Source organism: Hirundo rustica, chromosome 6, assembly GCF_015227805.2.
Source record: "Hirundo rustica isolate bHirRus1 chromosome 6, bHirRus1.pri.v3, whole genome shotgun sequence".
Classification (NCBI taxonomy): domain Eukaryota; kingdom Metazoa; phylum Chordata; class Aves; order Passeriformes; family Hirundinidae; genus Hirundo; species Hirundo rustica.
In genome coordinates this window covers 56,394,990-56,419,423 of record NC_053455.1, presented here as the reverse complement: position 1 = coordinate 56,419,423, position 24,434 = coordinate 56,394,990, and the positions used below count along the sequence as shown (strand labels likewise).

Genomic DNA, 24,434 nt, shown 5'->3' with positions numbered 1-24,434 from the left:
GATTATTATATGGAATATTTCAGAGGATTGTCTTAAGAGCTCATAATCTGAGAGTTACTATTAATGACACAGGCAGCAAAGAAAGTTTAGTTTTCTAATCAATTATGTTATAGAGCACTGCTTAAGTTAATTATTTTACTGAGTGTATAGTTATGATCCAATCATAAACTTTTAATGAACTATAAGTTATGACCAACTGGCAACCACAATGTCATAAAATATTCCCAACAATAAGGAATATGAACAAAAGAGCCTTTTTTTGTTGTTGTTTTCCAATTTAGCACTTTCAAACTCCATGGAAGACCTATAAACCTCTTGCTACCTTTCCAAGATTAATGTTAGTTTAGGGAAGATCAATGATTCCTTAGCCACCAGCTAAGGGAAAAAACTTTTCATTTTTATATTCCACTTGTCAGTTTGTCACAGGTAAGAGTGAGTATGTATTTGGGTCCAATAGGCTCATAAATAAAACAAGTAGTGACAAGAGCAATATACTGGGAACTGCTAAAAATGTTTTATTTTTATGCCTGTTTCTTCCCTCATTCCAATCTCAAAACCACCTCCATAGGATCTATAAATTTCCAAAAGAAGATGTACAAGACCTCCTACAAGATGATGTGTCTCAGTTGTCATGTTTTGACACAAATTAACCTGGTACACAGCTTCCCAAATTTTTTTTTTTTTTTTTTTTTTTCCCCCCCAATTTTAATGTTCATTAAGAGCTGGCAGGCTGGAGATGCCAATGCCTTTGAAGAGGGCAATACACTGAATTTACCTGGCTGTTCCTCACATAAGGAAGGAGCAACTTCTTCATTTATTACAAAGCAATATATACAAGAACAACCTATAGATTTACTTTTAATTAATAGTTCACAATACTTACATCAGAAGGTTTTTACGGTTTTTAAATATCAAAAGTGTGATGTTGTCTAACGGCAGACAACAATTCCTAACAGTCACTCAGAAATTAAAAAAATCATTAAGGCAACAATGTTGGAGAATAAAAACATGAAATGCACATGAAAATAAATAAAGAAAAATATTTTAAAAAAGAAAAATACGTGGATAAAGCTTAGTGACAGAGAGCTCATTGATGATAGTTGAACAAAACATTTTTCCCATCACCTGAGATGGAGGTTGGGTAGCAGCTATTGGAAGGGAGAGAATAAGAGAACAAATGTCAGACAGGTCCTGATATAACTGCATGATTAATTACTGCCAAAAAAAAAAAAAAAAAAAATCTAGGGTGTTTTCCCTGCTACACTTTAGGATCCAGCAAAAAAGGCTTTGATGATGAATAATATTTTTAAATAAATAAAAATTTTGCAGTAAGATTTTTTCCCCACAAAAGCATCAGAATAAAATCAAAAACTTTCTTCATAAAATTGAAATTTTGACAGTGGTTCCTTTAAAAAATTAAAGCTAGATCTCACGTACAGAGAATCTGTTGGAAATATCAGTTGAAGACTTTCCAACATTAGCAAATCTGTATTCCTAAATTTCAAGTGCCCACCTTACTCAACTCTAATTCTGCAGAACTCTTTTGCTACAATTTAACTGTTTATTTCACAATTTCTATATATGATGGGATGTAACTTCCTAAAATGTTGGAATGCCATGTATTTGTACAGTTTTATTACCATCTGGTAAACAAACTAAACCAAACAAAAACCCACAAATGAATGAGTTCCTCTAATGCAGCACAAAGAACAAACACAGAAGATTTAACTTGATTGTTGATAAAAGTCAAATATCAAACAGTGGGGGGGCAAAAAAAAAAAAAAAAGGCCACTGCATTAATTTCTAAGTGTAACTCAGTTAAAGACCACTGATTAATAAAAACTCTAATCATCACAAGCACAGACCAGAGACAAGGCTGAAAAACAGAGGTAATTTCCTTCTAGTCACTATTTCTATTCGCTTTCAACTGTTGAAAAACATTAGAAAGACACTAGAAATCAATGTCTAAGATACACAGATGTCAAAAAAATCCACAGCTGGTCATCAGTCCAAATAAAATATATAAACCAACTTCTGAAAAAGAAGACTGGAAAAGTATGGATTCTGTTCCCCACATAAAAATGTACAGACACATGATTATATACAGTCTCTATAATTCATTTGTTTTGGTTCCATGTCTTACTGCAAGTCATCAAATATGCATTGTTCCATACAAAAAGAAGAAATGGCATACTAAATCTTGAGCACAGATAAACCTTCTGACAAATTGGAGCTGATGACACCAAGTGGATACAGAGTTTAAGGATTTCAAACTTTCCTCCTTTCCAAACACTCATCTCTTAACTAGTTTGGGTAGCACTTCCATAGATGTCAAGCTGCTCCTGCTGCTCCTCCTTGAACTTTACTCCTAATTCAAAAGAACATTATTCACAAAAGTGAGCTCTAAAAAATCCCTAATCACTCAGGCCTCCTCAATAAATTGCATAATAAGGAAGAATACATTTCTTCTCCTTTTGTATATAATTTCTTAAACACTAAAAAAATAAAGAAATAAAGTGAAAATAATAGATGTAATATTATTGTGATTTAAGGATGTTCCAACAGGACACCGAAAGCCAGTTCCACCTCTGGCTTCAGAGGGCTGTGGCAGAGGGATAGGGTCGTGGCACTCCTGACACTTTCCAGCATGCTTAGAGTATGTTTCCCAAGGGGAAGAATCAAGGAGCAAGAATCTAAAGGATTGAACAAGAGAAGACTGCATCCAAAGAGACAAGAGAGAGGCAATTGACAGAAACTATCCAGAGCATTCCTGAAGGGCAGAGCCTTCTTAGGAACCTCATTTCACTGTGTTCTCTTCACATCCAAGGTGGGCACCAGAATCTGTGGGTGCCCAGGGCCCCAGGATTCCATGGCTCGAGGAGTCTATGCGTGGAATCCATGGCTCTGTGACACCAGGGATGGGCTGGAGGACTGTCTCCAGGCCAACGAGGGAACGTTGGTGCCAGCGGGAGGGGCTGCAGTGCAGTTGCACCGACAGCTGAGAGCCTGCTGCTGCTGCTCTTGTGGTGGTGCTGCTGGCGCTGGCGGTGTTCTGCTGTGGCTGAGCGTTGGCATCTGCACCTGGCAGCTCCTGGCAGCTCAGGGCAGAGCCCACGGACCCAGTTTGGCACTGCACTTGAGGAGAGACAAAGAGAGCTGAGAGTGTGCCCACGGGGTGACTCAGAGCAGGTCTGTGGCAAGGAGGGAGGGAGGGAGGGAGGGCAGATGAATCCCCTGCCCAAGGCTGCCAAGGGAAGGCCTCTGGGAGGCCAAGGAAGCCTCGAGTTGACACTAAGCCCTTCAAGGGTCCAGCTGCCCATGCTGAGCAGGATTTCATCAGGCTTTGTCTCAAGACAGTGGCAGGGTCAGAAGTGGTGGGAGCACCTGGAATGCAGGGCTGTGCGTTCCCTCTCCCCAGCCCATCTGGCAACATCTGGGCAAGGTCTCCATTGTCTGTCTGCAGCCAGCTTGGGAGGCCCTTCCTCTCCTCTCTTCTCCCTGTTTGGGGGACTGGGCTTGGTTTCTTTGTCCTCCTCTATGCTGAACGTCTCTCTCCTCAAACCTCTCTTTTCAGGCTCTGTGTCCACTTTGTCTCACACCTTCCTCCCCTTCCTCCCTCCCACTTGCTCACGGAGCATCTTTGGGCAGCTGGCTTTGGAACTTGCAGCAGCAGCTGTGCCCTGAGCAGCCCCTCTGGCCTCCAGCCTTTCTGCAGGGCTAGCAAGGACACCAGAGCTTTTCTTGCAGTGTCCATCCTCTTTCCTTTCCCTTCCTGAGACAATGCCCTCTGAATCTTGGCTCTTCCCTCCTTTCTTCCTCTTGCAAGGAAGGATCAGCCATGGTTGGAGTCATCTTCCATGTGTACCTGCTCCTGATGGCCGCTCTCACCATCAACCAGCCCGCTGGAAAGAACGGAGTCTCTCCTGAGGAAGACCAAGAAATTGTCCAGCGGATGAAGGAGAGGGAGGTGTTCCTTGAGCAGCACCAGAGGCGCTTGGAGCAGGAAATTGCAGAGCTGCAAGCCAGACAGGAGCCTGTGGCATGGTCTCTGTGGGAACTGGAAAGACAGATGGACTGGCAGACATGCATAGGGCTTGCCTTGCTTGTCCCTGTGGTGTTGGTGGTCTGGATGCAGCGCAGGAATGAACGCAGATGGGAGCACAGAGACCAAGAGAATGAGCCAGGCTTCCTGGGGGAAAGTCATCAAAGGAGTGGCCTTCCTGACCAAGCCCTTGGTGCTGCTCAGGGCCATTTGCATCTCCACGGGCAGAACTCTAGGATATCTGCGGCCAATTGCAAGTAGACTGCCCCGATTGCTCTTGAAATTTCTTCGTTCCATCACCAAAGTCTTTGTGCTTTATGAGGTTAAGAATTTCCTTTTTGTATTGATAGTTAGAAATAGCCTCTGTATTGATAGTTAGAAATACACTGTATCAATTGCTAGAAATAGTCTATGTATTGGTTAAGTAGTGTCTGTAGTGAATCTTAGAAGTAATCGGTATAATTTTTATACTCTGTGTTGATGGTTAGAAATACTCTGTATTGGATATTAGGAGTACTCTGTATTACTTGCTAGAAATAGTTTATGTATCAGTTAAAAAGTCTCTGTAATGAATCTTATAAATAATCTGTATAATTTTTATGCTCTGTCTTGATCATTAGAAATACTCTGTATTGCTTGTTAGAAATACTCTGTATTGATTGTTAGCAATAGTTGGTGAACTAATTCTTAGAAAAAATATGTATTGATTGTTATACTCTCTGTATTGATTGCTAGAAATAGTTTATAATTGTTCTGGTAACTAGTCTCTATAGTAATTCTCCTAAATAATCTATATTGATTATTATACTCTCCCTATTGATAAAAAATAGTCACTGTATATTGATTGTTAGAACTACTAGGTTTCTGTTAAGAAGGTAGATTCAAACAAAGGAATAAACTTAGAATTGCTTGCATGTAACCACATGACTTCCTATTCTCATTGGCCTCTGCCATTGTCCTTGCACAGTGCTTTCCTTTTACAGGCCCAAATACAAACAGCACAGAAATAGTGTGCAAAACACAGCTAGAAGTGTGTACCCATGCAGCTTGCATCTTTCTTCTCTCTTGGGAGGATATAGCAGAGCATTTAATTTCTTTCATGGGTACATGCCTAGTGCTCTATATTCCTGGCCATTTTCTCTGCACAGAAGCCCTTTTTTTTGCCCCCCTAAATAAGAGAGAAAAACATCTCTGTTGGGTTCTTACCTTGGGGCAGTAAAGCTGAGAACAGCTTAGAGATAAAGGAATAGTGGGGGCTGGATTCAATGGTCTTTAGAGGTCCTTTTCAACCCCAAATATTCTATGATTTTGAGACTCCTCCCTGAGAGACACCAACAACCCACTTGCTGTTTGGACATCTTCTCCAGAGAGGCTTTGCTCCCTTTTAACCTCTCACTTTCCATTTTTTTTGAGCTTTTTAAGTTGGAAAATCTTTCCTGACAACTCTTAATTTGTACTTAGAATGGCAAATGAAAGCATCTGGGAAATTTTTGACTTGAGCATGTTTCATGGAATGTTAAATGCCACTGCCCCTCAAGATTTCTTTAAATTGCTTACATATTTTATACCACTTACAGAATAATTTATATAAAATCCACTATTCTAGCCAATTATTTATCCTTGACATTGCAGTGCATAGCACAGGCAATAGGAAAAAGGTGTCAAAAGGCATCAAAAACACTAAAAATCAGATCTTTAATCATTGCACCAAAAGGTTCCAAAAGGAAGTGTGGAACTACAGAGTGGAAGCTCTGTGTATAACTTAGTACAAAAGAAAATTATTTGTCATTTAATCAAAGAAATTGATTAATATAAGTTGAAAAGATTAGTGCTACAACAGTCACATAATTTACTTTCCCAAAAGTTCAATGTGGAATCATTAAATATGAAGTTTTCTCTTTCAAGCAACATATTTACACAGCTGGACATCTAGAGCAAAATGCTGCTAGATATAATACAGTCATGATGAGATGGAAAAATAAAGAGTTTTCCTGCTTTACACAAATATCTCAGTTGCTTCAGTAAAGCCAGGTTGAGACTTTTAAAAGCTGTTAAGCCTATGCCCACTTATATTCTCAAAACTGAGATAATTTTGTTTAGAGTACTCAGGAAAGGGAGGTTTAAAGACTTAAATTTATGTTTCGAATAGGAAGAGGCTAGCTTTTGTACTGGAATAGCTAACTCTTGGCGAATATTAGCAATAGCCCCCAGCCTACTGTAACTTTTGTGGGGTAAGGGAACGTGGCATGACACCTTCCCTTGTTTTGATAGGAAATTCTGCCTTAAAAAAATGAGTGGCTGCAGTTGTGCCAAGATTTGCTTGTTTGGTGGAAATGAAACAAAATCCTCTGGTCAAAACAGAAAATTTCTCTTCAGCTCCAGAGTTCATGATTTGACAGCATGAAGAAAAATTTCCAAACTAAAGCCTAATACAAATGTACCACTTTGTTCCTTGGTGTTTGCTTATGGATAATACCTGTTACTGCTGCTAGACACTACACAAGCATGTGAAAAGGCTTATTTAGAAATCAGGAGGCAGAAATGCATCATCCTGGACACCAGTAAGTTAACTAATTTAAAATATAAACCTTATTACAGAGGCAGACACTTAACAGCTTCCCCCAAGAAATTGAGTTATTTAATGAGCTATGGAAGTCTAGCGCCTCCAAATCAGACCCACCACTAGGCAGTCAACAAAGCTGGTGCCTAGAATACAGCAGCGGTTTTAGAGTGCCTACAAAACTTCCAGCAAATCTGCTCCAGCTTTTCCAGCATCGTTAGCACATCTGGGTTTTCCATTACCTCCAGCCACAGCTCTAAAGAGAAGCCTGAATCACCACATCATCCATTTTACCACCAAACACTGCTCTGCTTATAAATGCTTCCAGAAGATAATCTGTATAATGTGGATTCAGAACTTCATATTAGAGAAAAGAATCAAGGAGTACAGCAACGTATCTTAGGTTTCCACTGAACAGTTAAACAGAAAAGTCTTTTTATCATATTTTAGCTATGTAACATCTCCTTTGGTACCACTTAAAAAAATCCACGCACAAGGACAATCTCAATGCCATCCAAGCATATGTGGGTTTTTCAAACACAAGCTTTGTGTTCTTTAACACAACAATAGCCTTGCAAAGAACGTTTTCATTTTTTTTGTTGTTTTCTTTCTTAAGATATTTTTAAATTGCTTCATGCCTCTATCTCCCCAAAAGCACCAGTGTGCTTCATTCACAAGATAAACTGACTTTATCTTACAATATCTTGGATCTCCTCTTTATGTGCAATGGCCATTGAATGAGTCCACAAGATGCAAGCTTTAGTATGTATTACACAATATATATTCTTCAAAATGAGAACTGAACACATAAGTTAAAGTCCAGGTAGGCAGACTTGTCAAAACTCAGGATAGTTACCCATTTAAGATGAAAAACTGGTAGCTCCTGAGAGCTGTGGAACTCAGGAGACATTTGCTGTGGTGAGCAATTACTTTATTTGCCCGGATAGGTCTACAAAATACAAAATGCATTCCCATGAGGCTGCATAAATTGCAAATGTTTTGAGCAGTTCTCCTTTTATTACCAGCTCACTAGAGAGACATTATTCCTCCTTGAAAAGAAACTAAACTAAAATCATGCATGCCAATGTTTTTATAATATCAAAAGAAGAAAGGAGATGCAAAGCTCATAACAGACTTCCACATATGACATTCTATAATCAATGCCATATTAAAGCCCTGATTTGATGATAAATAACCTGTGTCCAAACTTCAAGAAAATTATTTAAAATATCCAAAGATCCCTCTGGCTTGGCACCACAAAGCTCCAGCAGTGGAGTTAAAAGTTCCAGGTAATACTGAAGAACATAGAAAGTTTACACAACATTCCTCAAAATACACACCCCACCCCCAAAAATAAAGTGGTTTGGAAAGGTATCTTTGAATATGATAATCCTTCTTCATTATTAAGCTTTAAGGTATGAACGGAAAACTTATAATACCTATTGGATATGTTTATGAAATTAAAAATAGACCAGGTTGCTCAGGGCTCCATCCAACCTGTCCTTGAATTCCTTTGCCTATGGGTGCATACTTGCAAAGGAATAAGCAAACAGTCAGCAAAAACTTAAGCTAAAATAATCAGCCATGTGAACAATAAGCAGGGAAGCATTGTAGTGCCAGAACAGGTGGACAGAGAAATTCAGTGTAGCTTATTCTTTGTAATAGAATGTAAAGTGCATTAAATTTCCTAGATTCCATTTTCAAGAATACTTATTAATAATGCATCGTTTAATTTAACAATGTTTTTTAGTAAGAAAAGAAAGGTTAGTGATTACGGATTTAGTGCTCCTAGGTTGTGCACATAAGGAAAATGCTGAAATACCACGTACTGCAAAGCGCTGCAGCTATTAATACAATCTCTGAAGGGTTACAGATTCTGTCTTTTAAGCAAAAATATCGGTGGCATTTGGAACCGTTTGTTTAAAACTGCAGACTGACAGAATGGGGACATAAAAACATACGGCAAAAGAGAATAGATGGAGTGAAGTTATACACATCTACTTGCTATATTGATTTTTAAAATATATTCCTTGATGGACACACTCTTCTCTGTTTTCACAAATTAAATTTCTGTAAAGTGCCTGCTGTGATACAAAGAATGATAATTGGACTTATTTTTAACATAACAAATATGCACTTAAATGTCTCCTCACAGTGTGATGGTCTTTTTCTGGTAAATTGTAGAGCTATCTGCCAGTTGTCAAAAAGTACTTTAAAGTCTTGAAAAATTAAAGTCACGAACCTAAGAAAGTTTTACATTCCCAAATTTCATTCAGTGTGCCACAAACTGAGAACATCCTACTAGTGAACCAGCGGGAAAAATATGGTCAAATAAATGTCCGTTCTTGCACAGGGAAATGGCTCAACACCTGCTACTTACTAAGGTTACCACTGTTCACCTTACTTAGCTAGTACCTGAAATATGAAGTATGCAAAACCACAGAGATGGACTGTATTATCACAACATTCCCTTTCCCTCTAGATCCAAGAGCAGCTTGTGGAGGTGTGAGGTTGGTGTAACCTGTGAATTAGACCATCTCAAGCTATGAGCAATTGCAAACAAGCAGTAATAGAAAATCAAATTTCTCATATGCCCAATTATTTGACATTTCCTGTTTCCTCTCAGTTTGCTTGCCTCTGCTGAAAGCAATTCTTCTGCTCAGAAACAACAAATGTTATAGTTTCTTTTTAGCCTTTAGGAAGAATAACCTGTGAAATTTTAAGTCTTCAAGACAGAACTGAACTAAGGGTCTGCCTTCTTATTGCCAGCAAACAAAATCAAATGCAGATTTTAATGTGAACCTGCAGCTTGAGGCCGTATTTCTTTCCTCCTGATGATCTTCCTTGTGGTTACACTGGATAGCCACATCCTGCGCTGGCATTGACGCTACAACTGAGAGTGCCTGCAATCAGTTAGGAAAGGTTTAAGATGCATCTTGCATCCATTTTTAGGATTCTTGCTTTATCTTTTCGGGGAGTTTGCCTTTTTCCTCTAAGAGCAATATCTCAAAACTAAGCTCAGAAAATCCCTCACCATAGGACAGGTCTTTGAGGGTTGGCAGGGAAGCTAAAAGAATAGGAAGTTGAGAAAAAAAGAATGCAGCTAAGTGCTCTAACACTATCTTACTCAAGTAAAGTCACAAGTAAACACAAGTAAAACACCAATTGCAATTGTTTTAAAGACCTAAGAAAGAAGGGATTTACAATAAAATGGCACAGAACCACTTAAAATAAATTAAAAAAAAAAAAAAATCTTAATTTACAAATGGAAGGGACAAGCACATACTCCAAGCCACAAGACCAGTAAAGATATTTAAAGAATTATCGCTACTCTTGACTTTGGAGACATCCATTATTGTTTCAAGAAATCCTACCTGATAATGAAAAAATAAGAACATCACCAGCTGTCAGGTACTCTCTTTAATAGAGATGCTAGATTAAGGGGAAGCTGGAATGCAACAGAAATATCTATCAAACAGCAATTGATACCACCTAGGCATATCTCACTCCATTTTTTTTGGCTGCTGCAGATACTTGAAAGCAAATGCATCTTGATCCCTGCTACTCGGTGTGTTGCACAAAGTAATATCTCCCAGATTAATTGGCTTAATTTACTTGTTTACTGCAATCTTCCTCTGTAAAATGGGGTATCCGGATGAAATGTAATGGACTGTGAGATGCAAAAAGTCACGTTGGAAAAACCTAATGGCTCTTTCTGCTTCTGAACTAGAAAAAGAGGCATTGTCTAATCAGCACTGTTTACAGGGCTTATATAACAACAGTTCGACATATTTCAGACTACAAGAAAAGTTACAGGTGTTAAAGGTAAGATATAAGCTAAAAATAAATACTGTAAGTTCAGAAGTTCAAGTGAATTACTAGACCCTTTCCAACAGGCAGCACAGATGCTGGCAGAATTGTCAACACCTGAAAGTAGGAAAACTTGTGTATAACTCATCAACCACTCTCTTCTATCCCTTTTTGTGTCACCAGCACTTAAAACACCTCTCTTTGGCATATTTCTTTTATTTTTGTAGTCTCATCAATCTTTTTCCTGATTTCCTCTGACTAGTCCTTAGCAGTTGCTGGGGTATATATCCAACAGAATATAATTTTTCCTTTCTGTCCTCACATCACCCCACCCGGAGAATGCCCCTCAGCCACAGAATTTGTTTCTGCATATACATAAAAGCAAGACAGACTTGATAAGGATCTGCAATGATGTAAATAAGGTATTCATCCTATGCCTCTAATTTGTTTAAAACAACAGCAATTTTTTTTTTTTTTTTTATCCCTGTGGACTTAATATACATATTCTATGAATATAGATATTCTTTCAACACCTACTTTAATTTTCTTATGCTCAATTATCATGTCTGAAACAAGGATGGAATTATGAAAAGTTAGCATCTGGAATTACAAAAAAAAAAAAAAAAACAGGAAAAATCTACTAATTCATGAAAAAGTACCTTAACTGAGTACTACTTTTTTGAAGTAACAGGCAGTACTAATGTTTTTCCGGAATTTCTGTGAGACTGTTTAAAAATTCATCAAAGCACTTCCACACAAAGTTGGGCTTTGAAATATGTAATCAAACTTGGTGTAAGTACAGATCTCCCTTCTTGTTTTAAGCTTGATTGCCTAAGGAAGCGCAGAAAACATGACCACCCTCTATGCCAGTCTCCCTCCTCCAGCCCTTACATTTCCAAAACTGTTGACGAGTTTCTTTCAAAGACACAAAAGCATTAAAATGGCTCAAAAATAGCAGTATTTCCTCAAGTTGTAAAAAAAAGTTTTCTAGGTATAGAACAGATATTAATGCTGTAGACTGAATCACATCCTGTGATCCAAGTACCTTTTAGTTCTAGCTGTCTGTACCTCAAGTGTCTTTGCCTCTGTTACCTTAATATTTGTTCTGTTGGATATTTAATTGAAACCTTAAACATGTACAGAAAAAAGCAACCTACTTCATCCACGGCAAAAATAACCCTTCATGAAAAAAATACCGAAAACAAATTAAATACTGAAGGACAAAAACCCAGTCCTGTTTCCACAAATCAATAGATATTTCAGATGAGCTCTCATAAACCATGCAGCTTAGGGGCCACATATTAGGTTTTCTGTGCAGGAAAATACTGAAGCAAACACTTGAAGGAAAATGCAGTTGCCTTGGATGTTGGATAAACAAGTTCCTTTAGCAGGACAGGAGAAAAGGTATATTTTAAATTGCAGCTGACAGTTCCTTTACTTTGAAGGTGTTCTCGAAATCCAAACATCATCTACCTAATTTTTATTGAGAAGAAAGACTATGAAATAATTTTTTAAAGCCCTTTATCTGTTACATTTTTCCATCGGTCTGCTGAAAACTCAACAACAGGAATAACCCGTGGTTCCAATTGAAAGCTACCACACAGAGGACTCTCCACTGTAATAGCGTGGAAGAACTGAAGAGGTTGATACTCTCACATTGTCCAACATTTAGCACAGCTGTAATGTTTAATTGCCTGATGCAATTAATCACATCCACATTTTCAAAATTAGATTACTGTCTGCATTCAGAGGTGCTTGGGTTTCACCTTTAATATTCACTCATTGCTAATTTTAAAAACAATTATTTAACCTGCAAAAACTTACAAATTACCTTTTGGCCAAAAATTGCATAAATTGGGTTTCTACATAATTCATGTTCCACTGCAGTTGGATTCCCACAGAAGCTACCTAAAACTATTATGGAAAGAAAAAAGAAAAAACAAACAAACACCACAGAACCAGAAAATTCCAACCAACCAGCAACAGGATAATAAAATCTGTCTACCTCTACAATTTCTACTTCAACATGCTCCACAGCCGTATCCATTGACACCCAGTAGCCTGCACAGACCAGGACTCGTGGCCAGGGTGACACTGCTACATGACAGAGCTTTTTTAACCAACCAGAGATTTCCACAGCATGCTGGTTTGGGAGGAAGGCATGCCAATCAGTTCAGAAAAGTTTCTCCAGACATTGCACTGCTGACAAGAACATGGGGAAATTTTTTCACCCTCAGGAACTTGCCTGTGACTGGCAGCTGATGAAAGACTTTGTGAGAATTACTGAAGCAACATGTACTCCATGTGGCAATCTGTCCCCTCGTGTTGTGCTGAAATAAAACAAGCACTTGGTACATTTCACAGAAATTATTATATTTTATCTTTTTTTTTTTCCTGTTAAGCTTAGATTCTTTAGCAACAGGCATATGCAACTTCTCTGACAACAATCTTCGTTAAGATTAATACATACTTCCATGTCCAAGGTCTTGAAGTGAAAATAAAATGATGCAGTACTTTTTGTCACCTCCTCCTGAAAATTCTTTGCTTTGATTTGGCAGAACAGCCCCAGCAAACTGCGATTGCTGGTGTACAAAACGAGAGCATTTGTTCCATGTACAAAAGGAAAACAGCACTGCGAGCTCCCTACTCTGCTAAGCTGTTCTCTGAGTAGTACTCAGAAAAAAAGCAGCAGGACATTTCAACAGCATCTCAAATTAATAGTTTTCATTTGAAACAATGTCATCTATTTCTGTCAGAGGGAGTCACTTAGAGCTTCCACAGCCTGCCTCAGGGTACTCCAGTTCTGAGGACCCTACCCAGGCAAACCAGGATTCTGTTTCAATAAGGACTTCATCATTCACCCTGAAGCACTGGGTCCCACTGCTGCAGCCCCTGTATATGGTTATTCCATGAAAAATACATTCTGCTGCACTAGGCTGTCTTACTGCCTCCTATGAGTGAAGCTGCAGGTCTAGGCCATTTGTATTTTGCCTTGCCCTACTTCAAAAGATTTCAATCAGAACTTGAATATTGCCTTCTGATATGAACATGGAAAAATGCCTAAAGCTATCTGAATTAAATTTGGCACAAAACAGTGCTCTGAAAATACTATTTAACTACTTTTAGCCTACAGCAAGGCTTTACATCCAAGCTATAAACTCCCTAATAATAAGATGCCTAATAAAAGTGCTGACAGACCATTCAGAGCTTCAGCAGCACTCATTAAAATGCACTAGAATAGAACATTCTCAGGATGACGGATTTTCAGTGCCCATGAACATCCGATACCTTGACAAACACGCGCATTTCTCAGCATGCGCCCCACAGACTCACTCCTTCTCTCTGCACAGCTTGGAATTATATTACTTGCTGAAAAATAATGACTTTGGCACTGAATATTAATGACCTGTTTAACAACTAACATAAAATCATATCCTACCTCTCTGAAAGTACATGAAACTTTAAACAATATTTCCATAAAAATTAACATCAAAGGAATATTTTTACTGAAGTATTTCATAATGGATTGCTTTGCTTCAAGGCTTTATTTTTTCCATGTGTCCTAACACTTCTTCTTTTTTTCATAAATCTGTGTAATTTTGAAAATAAGTCCACATGTTACAGAATTTCCCTTTAATCATACAAGCTATTCCTCTGAAACATCAGGAAAGGACATAAATATTGTTTTCTTTTCCAAAAGTCACATTTTCAGGCATTTAGGCTACACAAAAATACTTTGGTACTTGCTCCCAGGAACAGCAAAATAGCATCCAGACTTGGATTAATAGTCTGCAAACACAGGGGCTGGGAGGATTTTTAATTCGTATGGAGGGAATTCCCGAGAAGCAGCAAAGAGAAATCTCACAGATGTTTATTATGAGTTTTTTGAAATTATTATGAAATCACAAATTTATAGTGGAATTTATACATTTGCTTCTTGTTACCACCTCCTCAAAGCAGGGATAACTTCAAGGATAAGTTCCTTATTAGGATCTTGTCTCATTAAATTTTGGGTTAGACTAGAGGTCCCTTCCAACCCCAACTGTTCCATGATTCAGTGAATTTTGAGTGTCTCAAGGAAGGAGGTCCTACATCTTCCTTCGGAAGCCTCTGGCACATTCAGACCCACATTTTCCACCTCAAGAGAGGTGATCTTAATCCTCTTGAAAGTATCTTTGACACACATGTAATCACTAAATCTTTACTGAGCTCTAGTGTAAGGGCTGAGCACAGCACCCCCATGAGAGCCCAGGCCCAGCCATCCTCCTGGTTCCAGTGACTGTGAGCAGTTGGTATGAACCACAATTTAATAAAATGCCAAATTAATGCCAAAGCAAGAAATCCCAAGCTAAGCCCTGGAACCACCCGCCACTGGAGCCATACTCAATATTTTCATACTCTTGTTAGTCCATGCAGAGCAGGACATAAAACAAAGAAAATCCCACTGACTCCTTCAGTCACAAATCCCCTCCAGGTAATGATTACCTTAAAACACAAATGGAATTCTGACACAAAGCCTTACTGGCAGGACACCGGTCAGCAGAATGCTTCAATCCAATAACATGAAAGGCGCAAAGAACACAAAGAACAAAAAAGAATATTGGCTACAGAGCACATGTAATACTTTACCACTTAGACCTCAATGTAATTAAATTAATTCTTTAATTCAAATGTATATAACCAAAAATATTTGTTATAAATATTTTCTGATTTAGAAAACGTGGGGCTTTTTTATTTTTTTAATTGTCTATAAAGCATCTGTTTTCCAGCATGAAAACGTGCTTTTTCATCACAATTATTGATCTCTACAGAGCTTCTAATGGGACTGGCAGTCACAGAACCACACAATTTTCAACATCCATAATGCAGCCACAGGCAATATTTCTGCTTTTACAAGGCACTCTAGCCTGAGGTACCAGGTTATTCGAAACATCATTTCTTAGTGGGAAATAACTGTAACACACAAGAACCCAAGCTGTCAGTTGTCAACAACTTTTTTTTTCATTTAAGAACTGTGTGACATGTACAACACGTTCTTTTTAACCAAGCAAGTTTTCTTTGTTGCTCAGAAATGGCTTCAAGAAGCCAGGATCCAGCACTGCCCAATGCTCATGCTACCACAGTTCTGTGGATCAGAAAGTTCTCCATACATTAACTACTCCTCTTTTATGGTGACACATCTATTCAAGCTCTCTTTTTTAGCTAGAACATGTATCAGCTGAGAAAAATTAAACCATTACAGAAAATTACAAAATACTACTTACAGACATGCTACAGAATAGTCAGAGAAATTACACCCTCATTCCATGTCATGAAAGGCTTCAAGACCGCAGGGGTGTAAGAACAGATATTCAGCCAAAATTGTGGATTTTCATGCCTTACACATTTCTTCTCTTAGTCTTAAACTCCTGGAAGCTTCTTGCCAGTGTGTCCAGGACAGTATTTTATGCCCTTTCTCTGCTTTGTGAGAGAGTTTGCACATTCTCTCATATTCCTGACTATTTCAAAATTCTTTCTTAGAAACTAGAATTTTTCCTATAAGAAATCAAATACCCAAGAATTTATCCCCTTACTACCCTATCCATTACTTCATTACAGAATTTAGTTTCTCTTCATATGTTTTCTAAAAATCTTCTGACTTTATTCCCAGAAATCCACTGCCAGGAAAAAGTATGAGATTTCTGATGGACTGTCTGATTTTTTGCAGCCTGAGGTCTCAATCATAAGAGATTCAATGTTCATCAGACTCAGATTTGTGCTACAGCTGTCAATTGTTCTCTGGTCCAATCAATTCATTCAGGTTTTACTTGCAGCCAGAATCACTGATTCAAGGTCAGAAATCTTTCTGTCAGGGTTGAAGAATATTCCAGCTGCAGCCGACCACCACTAGAGAAACGGGAGTCTTATGCCCTATGAGAAAATGGTGGATAAAGGAAAAAAAACTTCAGGCTGTTCATGTACTCCATAAATAAAGTTCATTAAAATCTCCTGCAACAAGGGATCATCTCTGTTACTCACATTAATGAAAGTCTAACAATTTAATTAAAAATATTTGCAACTGCAATTCAACCACCTTTTCCTTTCATCGTGAATTTTTGATCCTTAATACACTTTTTAATGGGAGAGGCCCACCTCTTTTGTTACAAAAGGAAACAAGAAGAAAACTCAAATCCATGGCATACAGTGAATCCCAGAAAGCTCCCATTTCCCCTTCATCTATACACTTCACCATGTGGGAAGGTCACAAAAAGCACCTGCTTAATTTATCAGACAAATTTTAATTCAGAAAAAAAAGCCCTCTAAAACAAATAATCAAAACAAGGAAAAAAAACCTGCCTCAAATCAATTTCCAGTTGATGCATGCTGCTCTATCTGACACAGTGTTTCAGAGCATCAGATAATAAACCAAAGTCATTGCACAAAATCTCTTTAATAGCCTAGTAAAAAAGGAGTTGTAAATCAGAATGCCTTAGGGGTAGATAAAAGTACAGCACAGCAAAGAAAAGCAGATGAGTACGACAAGCTGATCAGGTTCACTTTAAGTTTCCCAAGACAGAACAGGCCCTCACTTTCATAGAGCTTAGGTTAAAGTTAGAGAAGACAAGACCACAGAAACTTTGATATGACCTGTCAAACTCTAAAGATGCATTGTATAGAAAGTTAACAAAATCAGATATTAACTATTAGTATTAAAACACACAGGATTTTTGAGAATCTAGTCTCTGATATCTTGAGAGGCCCCTTCAGAACACTTGTTTCAGAGCTGTCACCATTCCAGGCAATCCAGAGACAAATGTCCATTATGAGACATCAGTAAGATACTAATCCTTTATATGAAGTGGTACTTGACACGTGAGAACACTGAAATTCTCCTGTTACAATCACGCAACAGCCCATGGTCCCACAGAGGCAGGTGTTTGTTACAAGCTCACATTGACACTGAGATGTCTCCTCCACGATTGTTCTGCTGCCAAACACACAGCAGCAACTATTTCATTATGAAAAAATGTCTGTTCCACAAAAATACTCCATGCTCCAGCCATCAAAACACCCCATCTAGCTCAGCTGCAACCTGCTTTGTATTTCAAGCGTCCTGTTGTGGGGACAGCAAGACTAAAGCAGCAAGATGCTAGGATTACCAGGCCAACACAGTCATATTTAGACTCTGCAAAAAATTTACCTCAGAATTTCTTAGCATTCCTTTGTTGATGCACATGCAATACACTGAAGAATTATTCAATGGTGGATTTCTGCTGCACATTCCAGATTGAGACCACCCCTCTTGAAAGAGTTTCTTATTATTCTACTCATGGAATAATGAAGCATTAATCCAGCTGAAATGAAAATCTCCTTTCAAATCCTAGGCTTTATCTATAGGTACAGTTTTTAATATACAGAAGATTAAAAATGCTGGAACATAAGGATACCCTCTTGGGATGTTTCACTGGCATCTTATTAGGTGAAAGATATTGGAAAGTACACCCTTGCCTATTCCCTTGGTGTCTTTGCATGAACCTGCTGGCGATGAATTTGAATCTGCCTCCACATCCTACTTTGGCAATAAATCTCAGAATTCCAAGCGCTTTCTCGTAAGCTTTAAACCAAACTCCTCGTATTTTCATCAATACACTGCAGCTCAAACATTGCAGGATAGGGAAATAACAACTCTGTATTCGTTTTACCCATGACCTTCATGATTTTGTGAACATTGATCATATCAACTTTCAGCCTTATTATCTCCTAGCTGCCTTTTTTCCCAGCCTTGTCTCTACCTCATAAAGTGACTGCTCTGTTTCCATTAATCATTTTGACTCCCGTACACAAATATATTGTGAAAATCATTCTCCACACAGACAGACATAAATAATGCATGAATTTCCTCAATACCTCTTGATCAAGACTCAACATTGGCACTCAGTAAAAATGGAGATGAATTCTGCTGAATCTAGGCCCCATCCTGTGGCAGGATTTTACTGATTTGCCAGATAAGGCATAGCAAGAAGTATGACAGGATCATGCCACAGGTCAGGAGAACCCTGTAAATTTTAAGTGTGAGACAGACATTTGTCACTATGTCAGCAGGAAAAATTTAAAACTATCTCATGACAAATGCCACCTGGTTTTTCCATTTCCCACCAGATATTTGTTTGCGTAGTTCTCCAGATAAATCACCACCAAAACCAAGGAACTCTTACAGAAATAAAAGTTATGCTGGTGTTAGGAAAGACAGTTCTGTAGGGGAGCTACACATTCATAGACTTATTGTTTAATCAAGTGTTTCCCATTCTTCTTTTATTTCTTTTATGAGAGTTCCCTCATTCAATATCCTGAAAGAATCCAAAAGGGCAGTGGACACTTCTCAGAAGTACCTTTAACTGAGAATAATTTCTAAACAGAAGTGAGGTTAACTACAGTTCAAAGCATTTTCAAAATTAGAGCCTGGCTCCAGAAGTATTGATGCAAAAAACATCCAACTGGCGCACAAGAGCTGTAAGGAAAGCAGTGCATCTGGAATTTTTTGGTGTTGGAATTTACAGGATTGCAATTTCCCTGTGCTTTAAATAACAAAAGCTTTAGGCCTACTTTAATTGCAGTACTGCATCCTGTAAGGTAGTGGTGTCCCTGTACATTTTTTCCAGACTTCAAGAGTGGGATGTTGCCCCCTATCACCACTATTTCACTGAAAAAAAAAAAAAATAGACTTGGAAATTCTTGTCTTGCAGGATTTGAATCACAGCAGAACATCTTGCTTTCTTTTTTTTCCCCTTGTATATGTAATTTTTCGATGTTTTACATAAAATAAATCTGAAGAGTAGCTATGCCTCACTTCAAAATAAATAAGGGATCATCTGAATTGCCAAAAAGAAAATGCATAATATTACTTTCTTTCAAGCCTGTAAACTGGATTTTCTTAACAGTAGAGTTGCATTTTGGTTTGAGCCACAAATATCTTTGCAAAAATATACAGACACACAGAATTTTGGAGTTAAAATTCAGGTGAATACACCATTGCTGATGGTGCTTAGACAGGAGATTATGGCACTCATCTTTCTGAGAATGCCTCTTCAGAAAGAGAAGCAGCACACACAGTTATATTCACTACCCTGTAAACATTGTCTCTATTTTGTAAGAAGCAGTCACTGAAAAATAAAATTATAATGACTGATGAAAAAAAACTGTGAAATAAAAAGCATCAACTAGAAACATGCAGAATGTCAACTGAAGTAATTATTTCCATTTATTTGCATTTCAAATTACCTGCTAGTATATTCTTGCTCGCCAAAACCCCACCACCACAATCAGCAAAAGGAATTTAGCTACTTCTAACTGAGAAAAGTGCATGCTGTTCACATGCACTTTAGAAAGTTTCTTGCATAAATTCCGCTTGCAGCAACCAGTTTCCTGGAAACCCTTCTTGCCAAAAGATCAAACTGTGTAGTTTTATACAAACAAAAGTCCCTGTGAGAATTCTACTTGATTAAGAACAGATTAAAGACTGCACATTAACACCCAAAGACTAAAATTTTCAAAACATGCAGATAATTTAGAAACCCTTTTTCCCGTAAGTTTTAATCAATGATCTGCTTTGAAAACCTCAGTGCAATTGTGTATTGGATTAAAACAGAAGAGCCAGCTCCTGAGGCAATTCATAAGTGCATCAACAGATTTAAACAATGCCAAGTGGATAAGGAACTGGCATCAAGGGACAGGGCTTTCAGGAGTGTTTATTCATGTTCTTCACTGGATCTGATCACAAAATTTCCATTCATTTTAACTAAGCAGAGACCAGACAACATCTACTTTGCTTCTCCAGTATTAGCTGATTTATAATAGCTATCTATCCCTTGCAGGATACATCTTCTAACCTGTCATTCCAATCCACACCTGTCCTTGCTTTACACAATTTTATAGGTTCACAGACCAAATCTATATTATAGTTTAGGACTGCTCATAGCATAGCAGGATGCATCCCTACCCAATTATTTCCTCAATCAGAGCCAGCTTTGGTGCAAAGCTATCGGCTGTACAAGCATGCACAGCCACCATGAGCTGAACACCACCAATAATGGCTAAGAATCTGAAAACAGTAAAGTTTGTCAAGTTTTTTTGTTTTGTTTTCTGGTGCCCCACCCAGTCACCTAGACCTGTGCTACCCTACAAGCAGCACAGTGCTTCAAATCCTGATTTAAATCTCTCTTAATGTATTCTTTCATCCAACTGTGAAATAACACAAGTTAAGCCAAGGTTTCAGTTCCAAGTGTTACCATGGTAAACAAACATCACGTCCTTGCTCCATTTTGTACCCAAGAGGCAAAATCTATCTAACCCCAGTATTTTTCAAGAATTCTTATTTCCTGGCATTCTAGGTTCATATAGGTTAAAAAAAAACAGCATATTGTCAGTCAGAGCTATGAAAAGCTGAAGAAAACTTGGTAAAATTTGCTTTTACAGAAAACATTACCATACTTTCCTCCTACAGGAGTTTTCTTATTTTAAGATGGGTCACAGGAGTTTACACGCAAAAAACCTTCAGCACTTGCACAATAAGCAGCAGCAAAGCACATAACCCCACCCAGCTGTTCATGAAAGGCAAATCACACTTCACCTGTCATCCAAACGTGGAGAACCGCAACCAGCATCCCAAATGCAAAGTGCTGCTCTGGAGTACTTGGGGCTCACCTGTTGTGTGTCACGCACCCATCTGGGTGCCAGAGCTGCTGCAGGTGTAACTGAGAGAGGGACATTCATACAGCTGTGGGACAAGCACACGTGGCACTGCTTTCCCGAGCTGCTTCCACAATAGGACTGAGTTATAAAAAGCCCACAGATCTCACACAATGTTCTACCGAAAGCAACACACAAGCAAACCTAAAGACTAGACAAATATTTCCACGTGTTCTACCAATCATAAGCAGTTCTTGGGACAATCATATCCTCTCCTTAAGATCTCGATGAATGTGATTGCTATTAAGGTTTTGTGCTTTTTTTGGATTGTGATTGCAGTGGGTATAATTTTTTCTATTTTTTTCTTTTTGTTTTGTAATCATTACTTTGCAGAGAGAAAATGAATTTGTTCTCTTACCTGAGTGTTAAAATCAGTCACTGGAACACAATTCTGAATGAAGGGCCCTTGAGGAAAGGAATAAAAAAAAAATTTAAAAAGGGGTTATTTTCTAGATTACAGTTCTAAAAAGCAAGAAAGTTGAAAAGTTTTCTGTGAACTATTTAATATCTCTAAGCTCCACGACATCAGCTTCAACTCAAGATTTTACAAGACCTGGCTCACTTGAGCACAATTTTAAATAAGTTTTTTCAGCAACTTCAGCAGTTTTTGGTCAGTTATTCCATAGCTACTTCAGAGGGAAAACCACAGACTGTGGCTAAAAGTCTCTGAACAACCCCTGAGATACAGGCATAGAGATAAAAAAGTAATTTCACCAGTGTACATCCTAACATGCAGCATCATATATCCTTACAGACAGCTTTCAGAGTGACACAGAGTTTTACATCATTTAAAGATACTGCTGCCTTCTGGGAGTTTTCCTTTCTATAGCTGAAGTGGCTTGAAGTTACATTCATTCATGCACAGTTGCACCAACCATCCAGGAAGCACAAAAAAGAGAGATTTCCTCACACAACCTTCTCGTATAAACATTTGAAAAAAAGACACTTGGCTAAAATTACCCATTTTGCAATATAGAGCTGGCTTCCCCCCCGCCCCCCAATCATTATCAGTGGCTTTAATTCTTTCAGAAACATACTGATTTCAGTGCTTTTAATATCAGCAAGTCAGTTTCAATACAGATTTGTATCAACCTTGATGAGGCTAGGTTGAGATATCTGTATATCTCATCCAACTCTAGTCAGTGACAAAATGGCACAATTTCCTTCTTGTCTGCTCTACCCTATTCATTAAGGAGTTTGTCTAAACAGCTGTTTCACCATATTTATATATTAAGAATTATCTACTCCATCACCCTTTTCTTCCCTCTTGTAACTGTACCACTTGTACTACTCCTAAAGCAGTCTGAGGTTTCTCTTCACCATTTACAGACACACTCAAAGATGAAACTTGCTTATCTCACAGAATGCCAGTTTTTAGTGCTTCCTTTCTGCAACTTATGCATTCTAATAGCACGCATTCCCTTGGTGTTTTGAGAAAAGACAACATATTAAATCAAACTCCCAGCTTTGGAATTTGATAATGTCCCCAAATCACTGTTTGTCCTGAACTGCTCCCTCCAAGCAAAACAAACCACCCCTGAATGGAATAATTTCTCTTGTCTTGCCTGAGATAACAGTGTCTATTACTCTGTACACTGCCACCCTGACAGCCTTGCAGGAGCATTTGTGTGACCAGTCCTAAAGAACTTTCAGTGAAACACTTCACAAGAGGTTATTTCATCTGTACTTGTGCTTCTGACACTTGTGTTAGCAGCTTAATGCTCCCTGGAATTTTCTAAATATTTAAAAGCAGGAAAAAGTTATTTGGTCCTGGGGATTTGAGAAGATCTATATGTGACAGGGAAGCAAGAAAGCAGGTTACCTATGAGCAACCGGTAAATGGGAGCCTCAAGTCTTTTCCCCTACCTGTTATTTTTCCTGTTTGGGCTCAAGGATGCAAGACACTGGATACTTTTATAATATTGTATTTACAAAGACAAGAGGTGATTTGTCTATGTATATATAAATATATGTGACTGACTTGTTAAAAAACAACAATTACCCATTGACAGTGGCTTTTTAACCAAAATCAGGATACATTAACAATCACAGCTGACAAAAAAAAAAAAAAAAAAAGTTAAATCTTACTAAGTTCAAAGTAGTTAAGAACTCTTGCCTTAAAACACTTTCAAGCTCTCTATTAGCAATAACTCTAAAGAATGGGTTCTTCATGCCAGAGATATATATGCATGAAAGGAAAAAAGATGTTAAGAATAGGTGGATTCAAATGAAGGGAAAACAGATTCAAATTAGGTTGCGAACACCTCATTCCAAGCACACCAGGAAAGCGCCCTGAGAGAGACATGAAACCAACACACAGATTTTTCTTCCACGTTTGATACTGATGAAAGCTAAACCATACAAAGCTCTATGTAAGCTAAGTGCCAGAAGATTAAACAACATCCAGAACAAAAGGAAACACTTTTTTTCCTGAGCCGCTTTGTCTGACCAGAACATTACTTCATTTAGGCCTTTTTCCATCTCCTACTTCAATCACATCATCACCAGAGTAACTACCTGAAGCTGTGCCTTCATGGCAGCCTGAAGAGACTGATGCCTTTTGTACAGCTCAGCTGCAAATCATGCACCTAAGACAGCTTTATGATTAGGTGTGAGGGAATGAGGAGGAAAGACAACTAATATATCCACATTTTAATAGGGATCTGAGGTGCCTAATGATAACAACATGTTGATTTGAACAGCTACTCACTTCAATCTTCTAATTTACTGATGGAAGAACTAATTTATTTTATGCAAAAATTCAAAGGAAAGTTCAAGAAGACAGCCTGAGAAGCCTTCTATAAAAAGACACCTACTTTCAAATGATTGACGCTGCTGCAGATATCTGCAAGGCATTTCCAGCAGATATTGATTTTGTTGATGTAACTGCAATTCATAGATAAATACTGCTCCACAGAACACCCTGTTTACAGAATTTTCTGTGAGACTAAGAAGAAAAAAGGTTTTTTTGATCAAGTAAATGACTTAGGAACAAATACTGCTCTGGAAAAACAGGGTTTTTTTCCCTGTGTCTGCCTGTTTGATGAAAACATGAAACTGATTAGTGAAATACGCATAATGTAAATGCATTTTCAGGGAAAGTGAAGAGTGATTCCTCCCCTAGAATATGAAAGCTAAGATATCCCAAAATTTGATTGGGGTGGGGGGGAGAGGGGAATGCATATTTAAATTGGGTATTTGATTTTGGGTTTTTTTGAAGATGAAAAAGGAAGCACTTCCTCCCTCTCAACAAAAATATTGGTTTTATGTGGATGTCCCAATATTGTTTCTGTCAGG

General features: G+C 38.2%; 1 long non-coding RNA gene across 2 annotated transcripts in view; it reads right to left on the bottom strand.

Annotated features, from left to right (window-relative positions):
- Nucleotides 1-24,434, bottom strand: part of LOC120754422 (uncharacterized) — a 48,185-nt gene that overhangs the window by 5,732 nt on the left and 18,019 nt on the right. Inside the window, exons 2-3 of one of the 2 annotated variants that reach the window (XR_005701436.2) lie at nucleotides 21,496-21,542; nucleotides 15,580-16,322 (exon numbers count right to left, since the gene is read on the bottom strand). This is a non-coding gene — a long non-coding RNA (uncharacterized LOC120754422). Of the gene's footprint in view, nucleotides 1-15,579; nucleotides 16,323-21,495; nucleotides 21,543-24,434 lie in introns of those variants that run through there. The other variant, XR_009208005.1, reaches the window with a different exon arrangement.